The sequence below is a fragment of the Etheostoma cragini genome, chromosome 15 (genome assembly GCF_013103735.1).
Source record: "Etheostoma cragini isolate CJK2018 chromosome 15, CSU_Ecrag_1.0, whole genome shotgun sequence".
Lineage (NCBI taxonomy): Eukaryota > Metazoa > Chordata > Actinopteri > Perciformes > Percidae > Etheostoma > Etheostoma cragini.
In genome coordinates this window covers 11,221,776-11,232,348 of record NC_048421.1, presented here as the reverse complement: position 1 = coordinate 11,232,348, position 10,573 = coordinate 11,221,776, and the positions used below count along the sequence as shown (strand labels likewise).

At 39.2% G+C, this 10,573-nt stretch overlaps 1 protein-coding gene across 2 annotated transcripts in view; it reads left to right on the top strand.

The window, feature by feature from the left end:
• Positions 1-5,521: 5,521 nt before the first annotated feature.
• The window catches only part of gcgra (glucagon receptor a), a 39,695-nt gene continuing 34,643 nt past the window's right edge, over positions 5,522-10,573 (top strand). For both annotated transcript variants that reach the window (XM_034894342.1, XM_034894344.1), the window contains exon 1: positions 5,522-5,836. The gene's annotated coding sequence lies outside the window, so the exon portion shown is untranslated. The remainder of the gene's footprint in view (positions 5,837-10,573) is intronic.

The window sequence follows — 10,573 nt, the reverse complement described above, 5'->3', positions numbered from 1 at the left end:
CGAGAGCTTCTGAACAGAATTCAGAAGCATCAGTTAAGATGCAACAATATAACACGAACCAGCCATGAACACAGTCGTTTTATGTGGCTCAGGTTTCTCCAAAACTACATAACCTAACTTATGTTTTGCTAAATTGTTTGTTAGAAAAGATACTTCTTTTGCAACTAGTCTGCAATGGACTGTGAGACATTTTGGTAATACTAAAAGAATTTCCAATGGGAGCTGAACGCAGGAATTGTTTTTTGGATGAATTTCAGAGGGAAAATCCTGCTGGGCTGCTTTTTTGTCTCATTTGTATTAATCAATAGAGACTAATAAACCACTCAACCACAATTCAAGTGTGTGACGAGAGATCTGACTTTTTCTGTAATGGGAACAATGCTGGAACTCAGAGAGACAGAGTTGGCATGGCTTTAAGTTTACAACACAAAGGAGGGACAAGGGGGAGTAAAAGATAGTGAGATAACGCCATGCGCCAAATGGCTATTTTTACACTCAGGGACGTGGTCCAACTCTGTGACAGGAGCTGCTGGGCTCTATTGTACCTCCTTAGTCCACAGGAATAAACACCTGTCGCTGTTCTCAGAATAATTATACACACTGTTTGAGCTGCTCTGAGAACCAAACTTCTAGTGTCCACGAACAAGTGTAGTTTATTTCCACAAAGATGCCCTACAATGCAGTGTAAACCTAAAATGGAAATGGAAAGATGTCATGTTTTTACTGATAAGTGGGTTATATTGAACTTCACAGGCCCTGATGTGACCGATGCGGCCCTATATGAACACATTTTTTACGCCAAATTTGGAACAGTTATGTTTACTCAACATTACAGATTTCAATTTGTTAAGTATTGCTCATTTAGTCATGAATATTTAATTTTATTGAGGAAAATGTAGGATTTAGATCCAAGTTTTAAGGGGCTTTAAACTTGCCTGTCCCAACAGACACCAAAGCAGGTCCCTGTGTTTGCTTGTTCCGCATGACAACAATGCTACCAACAAACGTAGACAAAGCCTTTTGTTGTTATTGATGTTTTAATTATAGAATAACACCCTACAATGTAGGTGTAAGAAGATTTGAGGTCTTTTTAAATTGTTTATTGATGTGGATCTGAACCATTTTACCCTCTCCTGTGTTAGGGGGTTAAAGTAATGTTACTGATATGCACATTGACTACTGCATGATGGATAAGTGCAAATAATAATGACGCATTGAAGCCTTTCTAACATTTATGCCATGAACCCTGCATTCAGAAAGGACCCAGCATAGTTTCACTTAGAGTTGAAGTACTGCCCAAGCACACACTTTGGGCCGTGGCCTCCCCTGCATGGGATCATGCTCTGGCCAGCTGGCTGTCAGAGGACAGAGCTGACAGTGTTTTAACATGACTTTACATCTAGCAGCTCCTCGCTGAACAGCCTGCCATACTGCTGGTGGAAATCTGGCTGATGAACACTCAGGTCATCACATGAGCAACATGTAAAGGCTTGAATGGAAACATACACAAACTGGCTGTTCGTATTTTGTCTCAAGTTGCCTAGTTTGGGAATATATGTGTGTTATTTCATTCATTATCCCATCACCTACTTTTTGCCATTACAGTCACTTAACCACTTACACTAATGGCTCTCTCATCCCTCTAAACTTTAACAAAGCCCTAATTGATGCTCCCTCATTGAACTACAAGAATGGAAGACAAGTGTGGTGAATAATGATGAAGTGAAGCATTAAACATGGAATGGTATTTCTACTGTCTGATGTAACCCCACATGTACTGTGGCACAGTAGTTGTCTTTGAATAAACTGGAATGTAAAGCAAATTACTGGCCAATCATTGTATATAAAGAACAAAAAACAAAAACAACAACAACATTATGTCAAAGGCCTCCAAATCAAATTTCAAACTAGGAAAGAATTCCTTGTCTGCCATGGAAAATATGATCCTGCCAAATGCCAGTTGAATGGCCGGACTCAAATAGCGTGACCAGATTCGGAAAACAAGCTTGTCTCCGAGGGACCAGAGGGACCAGAGGGACCAGAGGGACCAGAGGTGAGGTCACAGCTCATCCACGTACTGCACAATCGCCATCACCCACTGCCAGCTAAGAAAAATTTCTGTGACTGAAGTAAACAATGTAAAGCAGAGATTTGTTTTTAACCTTGTCTGAACACAAGTTTATCTCTGAAACAGTGTGTCCCACTGGTGAAATTAACATGTTGCATTTGATTCTGATGTGCACAAACACCTTGACAACATGGGAAGTTATCTTTTATGTGATTTAAATAGTTTCAATAGTGGAAGCCACTTACGGTTAAAACCTGATTTGGGTTCTTCTGTTATTAAGGCTCCAAAGTTTGCTTTTGTAACCTGTTCCAAAATCAGAAAGCAGCTTAATTATCCCAACTATACATCCCATGTTTACATTGCTTTTTGCAGTGGGACATATTTCTCTCTTCAAATATGAACCTTGCATACAGTTGCTGACAGATGTGTGTGCAGTAAGATAGTGGGCAGAAAATGTAGAGATACTAGACAGCAGAGACAGTGGAGAAAGAGAAAGGGAGAGTGTTGTGTTTGTGTATTTGTCTCTCTTTATGCATCAGAAGCCATGTGTCACATTGAAAATATTAATTAAGCGGTCTCATTGTGTTGGCATTGTTTTACTGGCTACTGGCTCCCTCTGGCGGATGGTTTGGAGACTGCTCTCGTGACCCTCACCTACATACTCTACACTAGAGTTGTGTGTGTGTGTGTGTGTTTGTGTGTGTATGTGTGTGTGTGTGTGTGTGTGTGTGTGTGTGTGTGTGTGTTTGTGGGAGAGCGAGTGTTTTGCAAGTAGAAACAACATTTTTTTGTTCAGGGATTTTCTGCAACAACATACAGCCGTCTACAGCTCCTAGTTGTACGCTGGATTTTATTCACGTAGCCTTATGCAGTCAGTTCACTGCAAGGCGAGGTGATTGATTAGTTGGTTTTGGGACTAAGATATTCCCCAGATTGTGAGTGTTAATATACGCTCTCCATAGTGGGGAAAACTATAAGACTTCCACATTCATTCTGAAAACGCTGACATTCAATGCATTTTCAGTGGCTCGCTCAGTCTAATTCTTTGTGAACACATCCATCTGACCTCACCTCACAACAGTCCACATTTCTTATGGGATGGATTCTCAACTTAAAACTTCAAGCAGGGATGAATATCACTAAGGAAAACATTGATTCATTTAACTTAGCATTTCAGTGGTGACCACACTAAATATAAGCTTCATTTGCAATAAATGAAATATATAGAAAATGAAATGGCTTTGCCCAGGAAAAAAAAAAAACGCACAAAGATTTCCCAAAAGGAGAAAATTAATGTTTGCAACTGAGAGCACATCAGAGATATAAGGCATCCGGAACAAAGTTTTTTTTATAAATTGGTTTGAAGTTTGTAGACCTCAGTCTCTCAGGAACACAAGCAAATAAGTCTCCAAATATTATTTTAGGTTTGTTATTGATTTTTTTTTATAGTGTTGTTTATGAAGTCACAAAATATAAACATAGAAATATAGATAAAATAGAAATATTATAAAACATATTGTGGATTTCTCACATAGGCCTATAGATCTCAACAGTCTTGCCCACAGCCGGTTCCGGAAGTAAAAATACAACACAATTTCTCTACTGACAATTGGCGGTATAAGCCATAAAATCATAGACAGACTTAAAACCAGCTACGACATAACAATAAGCAATTGTATAGGCTCATATAGATGCCAAAAGTTCATGGGACACCAAACTTGTTTTGAGATAAATGTCTTGTGTTCGTGATGTCTTGGAAAAGCCTAAGGCATGGTTTAAAACTCTTTATATACAGATTTTTCCAGATGTCAGTGGGAGAAATGAATAAAAAATGTACTGTTCTTCTGGAACTTAAGGTCTCTCGGAGGAGGGACTGTTGACGTCCATACAAACACCAAAACCTACTTTGGTCGGTCTATAGATTAATTATTAAAGGAACATGTTTGACATTTTGGAAAATAGAATACACTTTCTTGTTTTCTTGCTAAGATTTAGATGAGAAGATCGATACCGCTCCCATGTTTGCACAATTAATATGAAACTATACAGCCATCAGCCTGCTAACTTAGCTTAGCACAAAGACTAGAAGCAGCTTCGCTATGGCCAAAGCTAAAAAGATCTACCAGCACCTTTACAGCTCACTAACTATCTTGTTTTTTAATCAATACAAAGTGTAAAAACAACTATTTGGTGTTCTAACAGGGTTTGTAGGTTACCAGGACATTGTCCTATTAACTTATACATTCTAGCTTGTTTCTCTGCTGCCGACTGCAGCGATCTTGTTATATACTGCATCAAAGTCAAAGGAAAAGCTTTCCTCAATAGTTTTTATTGAATCCGATACTCAATGAGCTGTTGCTGACACAAGCCTGAAGCAATGAAGCAAAAGCTGTCAGATAAATGTAGTTCAGTAAACATTACAACATTCCCCTCTGAAGTGTATTGGAGTCCAAGTATGAAGTAACAGCAGGGGCGATTCTAGGATCAGACCTTTAGGGGGGCTCAGCCCCTAACGAGAAGAGCTCCAGGTCTAGTGTCCCCGTTTTAAGTTTTACAAAACTAAAAACATGACATGTTTTGGAGGTATATACTGTACGCTTCTTATTTTCTCTGAGAAATCTGGTCACTTTAGTTTAGCCACAATCTCTATTGGCCAATCAGATTCTTGCTGTCAATATTTAAATGTTGTTCTCTGCGCTGCTGTCAGCTCATATTTCAGCAAAAATCCTCCCAACCCTCCTTCATCCATTCCAGCGCCCAGGGCTGAGCTCATCAAACCTCGCTCCTCTTCTAATCCATCCAGATCTCAGCATCCTCTTTAGTCATCACCATCACCAAGTGTCTAGACTCCATCCGGGAGGTATCCTACGTACTCCCTGCTTCTCCCTCCCCTTAAAATTTGACGACGTCACGATGAGAATTCGATAATGTCACAATGGGGTCTAATCACTAAATCATTTATCATTATCGTGCACAGGTCAATAAATAGCCTTATTGTTCACTCAAAATGAGGTCTCTCCTGATTGAATTGTTTTTGTAAAGATACAAGGTGTTAATTAGTGAGTTTTGGAGGTACTGGTGGCAGACTTTGTTAAACTCAGTTAACTGGCTACTGGTAGGTTATTTGATCTAGTGAATTAGCTTATTTCCCAAAAATATCAACCTTTCCTTTAACTAATGTTTAGCATCACATTTATAGAGTGCCCTCCGTGCACACACAGTGTGTACGCAACAAACTTACATCAAACAAGCCAACAATAAACCAAAGGTCCTTCTTTCAGCAAAAAAAAAAAACGGTCAAGAACTAAACACACACACACACACGCACGCACGCAGGCACACACAAACACAGACACACACACACACACACACACACACACACACACACACACACACACACACACACACAAACCCACACACACACACACACACACGGCATCCCTGGTTTACATGGGGCGCAAGTTAGCAGCAGTGCGGCTCGCGATCACTAGCCACCAGTGCCAACTACGACCACAGAGCTCAACCGTTTACTTTTTAAATTTGTTTTTATTTCCATGCTAAGCTACTGTGTTTGAACCCAGAAACAGTTCCCTTGTCTGCCGGACACTGGACCTTTCTCCGAAGCAGAAGGCAGGCGGTTATTTATTTTGAAAGTTGGATTACAGCGGATCACTTGGACTGAGAGGGAATAGCCTCCTGTCTGCCAGATGCTTCCCAGAAGATGAGCAGCAGCGAAGTGGAAATCAGCGGAATCCCGTGCTGTCAACGGTAATTAGTTTGCTATTTATTTCATCTAGTCTGATAATATTTCCACGTGTGCTTTCTTTTAAATCATACTTTAAGCTGCGAATCTCACAATATAATTTCAACTTTATAGGTGACATTGTAAATATGTTTTAGTTCGAAATGCGACTAGATACGACTTAGTTTACAAACTCATAATTGAGAGCCCTGGTCAGTAAGCTTGTGCTAGTCCCGAGGGGGTATTCTACATGTTAGGACATAGTTTATTATGTTAAATCAGAATTCCAGCAACTGCTGTGTTATCTATCTTTATTTTTATCTTACCTTGATCTTTAGCCTGTGGTCTGCTGCCCCTTGTCTGTGTGTTTTAGTTTAGTGGATGTCCAGGTAAATGTGACCCTCACTGTTCACGAATACTGTAATGCAGTTTATATGCAATGTCCTTTAAAATAAAAAGACGTTTACATGGGCTTCAGAACTGTTAAAAACAGTACCATAATTTAGTTACAAGATCATTTATTCTGAAACATATTCTTCTTATTAAACTAACGCACAGGCACATGTCTGTTTAACTTTACTACATAATTATGTAGCTGCTTAATGAGGAGCAAAAAAGAATCTGGCTGCATAGGGATGAACATACTAATAAACACAGATGATATATTTGCAGAAAATATCACTAATACAATGCATGAGAGGTAAGATTGAACTTCAGTGTCATTTTGATGTTGTAAATTGTGGTCGTTGCATTCTGTGGCAATGTGTTTTTGGTATTGTGTCCACACTGTGTACAACATATAATCAATGCTGAAGTGCACTCTAAAGACCACATTAACTCACATTGGCTATCTTAAATGTAAGATTAGGACTGTGGAACAAAATACTATCTGACAAATAAGAATTGCTTTGAGTAGCTGAGTTATTCTGCCTTCTTTGTGCAGAGTTGCTTCTCTAACACAGTATAATGAAACCAAGTCAAGCCTAAAACAACTAAGACGTGAAAAAAATGTTGAACATGACATGTTTCCATTTTTTTTATACTTTTGTTTTACAATTGACTTCGCAATTTTAAGCCAAATTAATCATGGGCATCCTGTGCTGTACACAAGAACCATCTGCATCATGTGTACACTTTAAGACTGAATACATCAGAATTTAATTGTTTGGGGAGTTAATTGTCTGGGAGGGATTTTGATCCTAATTAGACCAAGTGAGAGAACAACATGTCTCAGTCCCTTGTGCATATTGTATTTCACTGCACAGAATGTGGCTAACGAATGTGCCTATCGTTAGGTAAATAGTGACATAAGAGATGACACTTCTTGCTTAAGCATTGCATACAGATGCACTCTATCACTAAGTGATGTCTTGCTGTATCCTGTACTGGTAATTTGCCAACATAAGCCGGCGTTACAGGTGCTTCAATGCATACCAAATAGAAATTAGTGCAGTTTTGAGATGCATAAAGTAATTGTATACTCTCTGGTCTAAGTGCTACTACAATCATCTGGATGAACCTTTCTTAGTTGTGAGTTCCATAATATATGTGGATGCAAATGTTGAATGATCATTTTGGGATTAATGTTACATTTCTTCACAGGCTACATCTATTTTGACCCTCAAATCCATGCAACACATTTTGCATTTGAAAAGCTGCCTTTGATTTGGCATCAAGGGGCTAAAACTGATAGCAGTGAGTGCTTATGATCTTTTCATTTGTTCTTCTCTCAGTCTGTGTAATGTTTGTGCCTTGAGAAAATAACATCTGTATAATGTAGTGTGAGCTCAGCTGAGATTTGTCACTAAAGTGAGTGTGCTTATGTGGTAAACGGGCATTCCCGTTGGACATTTCTGTCTAGAAAACAAAAGCTTTTCACCTTTGATGTGATATCACATTACTGATAGCAAATGTTGTGTATGTGTACTTTGTTAGAATGTGGCAGTTGTGATCTCAAAGCAAGATCTTCACGTGTATGTTATCTCAGCAGTAAGCCAAAGAGATGAATAATAACAGGTTTTACAGTTGACTTTCATGTGTCATGCATGATGACAAGGCAAAAACTCTCAAAGTGTAGCTCGTCTGACATTCAACTTTCAAGACAGATCTTTCACAACTTTGTCTAGAAAAGAGTGTTCTCACTGTAAAAGGATCAAGAAAATGTTTTTATATAAATATCTTGACAGTACTGGGAAGGATACTTTCAAAACATATTCCATCACAGAATAAAGAATACAAGCCCAAAAATGGAATTAGTAACATATTCCATTACGTTACTCAATCTGAGTATCGCATTCTGAATACTTGGATTACTTCCATATTTAATTGTATTTTATAAGTGTAAGAATGGGGCCATCAAATACTGCTTACTGAACATGCCTATTCTGGTGTGTTCTGTTCCAAAATGTCAGAATGTGTACATGAACAAGCATATAGATCTTTGTATTTGTAGTCCCGAACTGCCTTGCCTACTACAAAAATCTAACCGCAGTCTTGCTACCACAAGCTAATTTTAGCAAACATTAGCCAGCATGTCAAACGGGGCTAGTCAGTGTTCAACGGGTCTGGGGCTAGCAAATCAACACATCGGAGAATGTAATGTTGCACGTCAACTAAGATGGTGATACCACACTACATACAACTATAAAATAGCAAGGTGACCAGTAAAAGTATATCAGAAGTCTACCCTTGGCTAATTAAAAAAAAACTAAGGGACTGTAAGAAAAGGATTATGGTGGTGTTGGCTAAACTTGTGTGCCGCCCCCCCCTCTCTTTCTCCTCCACACTGTCATGTGATGACAACCACACATAAGCATTTTTAGGCATTGAATAAGTTACCGTATTTCCAGACTACATGTCGCATCAGTCAAAAATGCATCATGAAGAGGAAAAAACATATATATGTCGCATTGGACTATAAGTTGCATATAAGTAGGAATGTGTTTCACAAAATCCAAGAACAGACATTTAGCACAAAGAACAACAGGCTCAATATTGTAGGTGTCCGGTATATTATTGTAACACATTAACAGTTTTTCAACTACATAGTAGCACACAGAACAACTGCAAAGACGTGAAGACGTAACTGCACCGTTGAGAAGCCTCTCCCAGCAACATGTTGTACAAGCACCCATCTGTGTACCCGTTCCTCCAGCTCTGGCCATCTTGCTTTCAGCAATTTGCTTCCTTTTTTTTCTTCATTGCAGTAATAATAACCTTTTTCGCTAGTCCCTCACAAGTTTCTCACTCAATCCAAACTTTCTTTCTGCTGCTCTATACCATTTTTGGTTGAATATTTAACTGCAGTTTGTGATCCGCAGAAAATGATTTTTCATAGACCGTTAAAGAATTGGACCAACAGATCCTGTTGCTCTGGACAGAGACCAGTGAAGGATATCAGGAGCACTTTTCCGGTGAGTGCTGAGCGTTACTGCGCTCTCTTTTTGGGGTCATTTTGTTTGTGTTCAGTCTTTTTCAGTTGTCTTTAGGAGCAGCATATAGTTGTCACAAGCCCTCTCGCAGCTGTAGACGGTAATGTTTTCAGTATGAATTAACATTTAAAAACAGGTTAAATGATATATATTTTGATATATGAGTTGCACCAGACTATAAGTCGCAGGCCCAGCCAAACTATGAAAAAAAGTGTGACTTATAAGCCGGAAAATACGATTATTTGATATTTAATCATTGTTTCCTATGTAAGTACATTGCATTTTTTTTCATGACGATATTGAAAAAGATACCATTGCTCTTTTTAAGACCCCACGGGATACCGTGTTATTGCCCAACCCTAATGCACATATATCACAGTGCTGTCTGAAAAGCACTTTAGGGCTTTTCTTGTTTCTTGTCTCCTTGTCTGGCATGGCTTTGATATGTAACTCACTGGGTACTCAGAAGTTTTTCTTTCTGTAAACATTTAGCTTTGTGTCTAGAGTAACTGTAGCTGCTGGAGAAATACGGTGAATGCGTTCAAGGATGACGGAGATCAGTTGATTTTCTGGACTTAAGTGTACTGTACATCTTCACAGTTGATGGCCACTGTTAAACTGTCAAGTAATTAACTCTGAAAAAATGGAAGACTTTCGATCTAACACTTAAAAATGCATTTGGTCGGCCCATGATGATGTTTGCACTAAATGAGTGGCACGTTGGAAGATGGTTGTTAAAGAGAGGTGAACAAAAGACAGACTTAACGCTTGAGAAAGGAAAAAGTATGACATATCTCGCATGTCTCTCTGCCTTTTGTGGTCAACTGAGGATGAGCCATCTAACGAGATGAAAGAGAGAGAGAGAGAGAGAGAGAGAGAGAGAGAGAGAGAGAGAGACAGAGAGAGACAGAGAGAGAGAGAGAGAGAGAGAGAGAGAGAAAGATTTGAATAGATGAGAAGCGAGAAACACATTGGTTTTGCTTCGTGCTTCTGTCTACTTTTCATTGGCTGTGGTAAAGATTATAGAGCTGAAGGAGTAAGAGATATGGAGATAAAATCAAATTGCAGAGACACAAAGAGACGGACTGAGCGATCAAACAAAAGAGACGGAACTAAAGAGAAAACTGGTAAGGAGATCCTCAGCTGGATGATGGCATGTGCGGTGGTGCGGAGGACAGGTTTGACGAGGATTGTAAGTGTCATCAGCCGTCAGTGAGTACAGACGTCCTGTGCTAAACTACAGGCTCCAGTTCCAATGAACCCCCTTGTTGGACCCAGGACCCTAGCTAAGAATAGCTCACACAACAAAGAGCTGCCACTCTGGATTGAGAG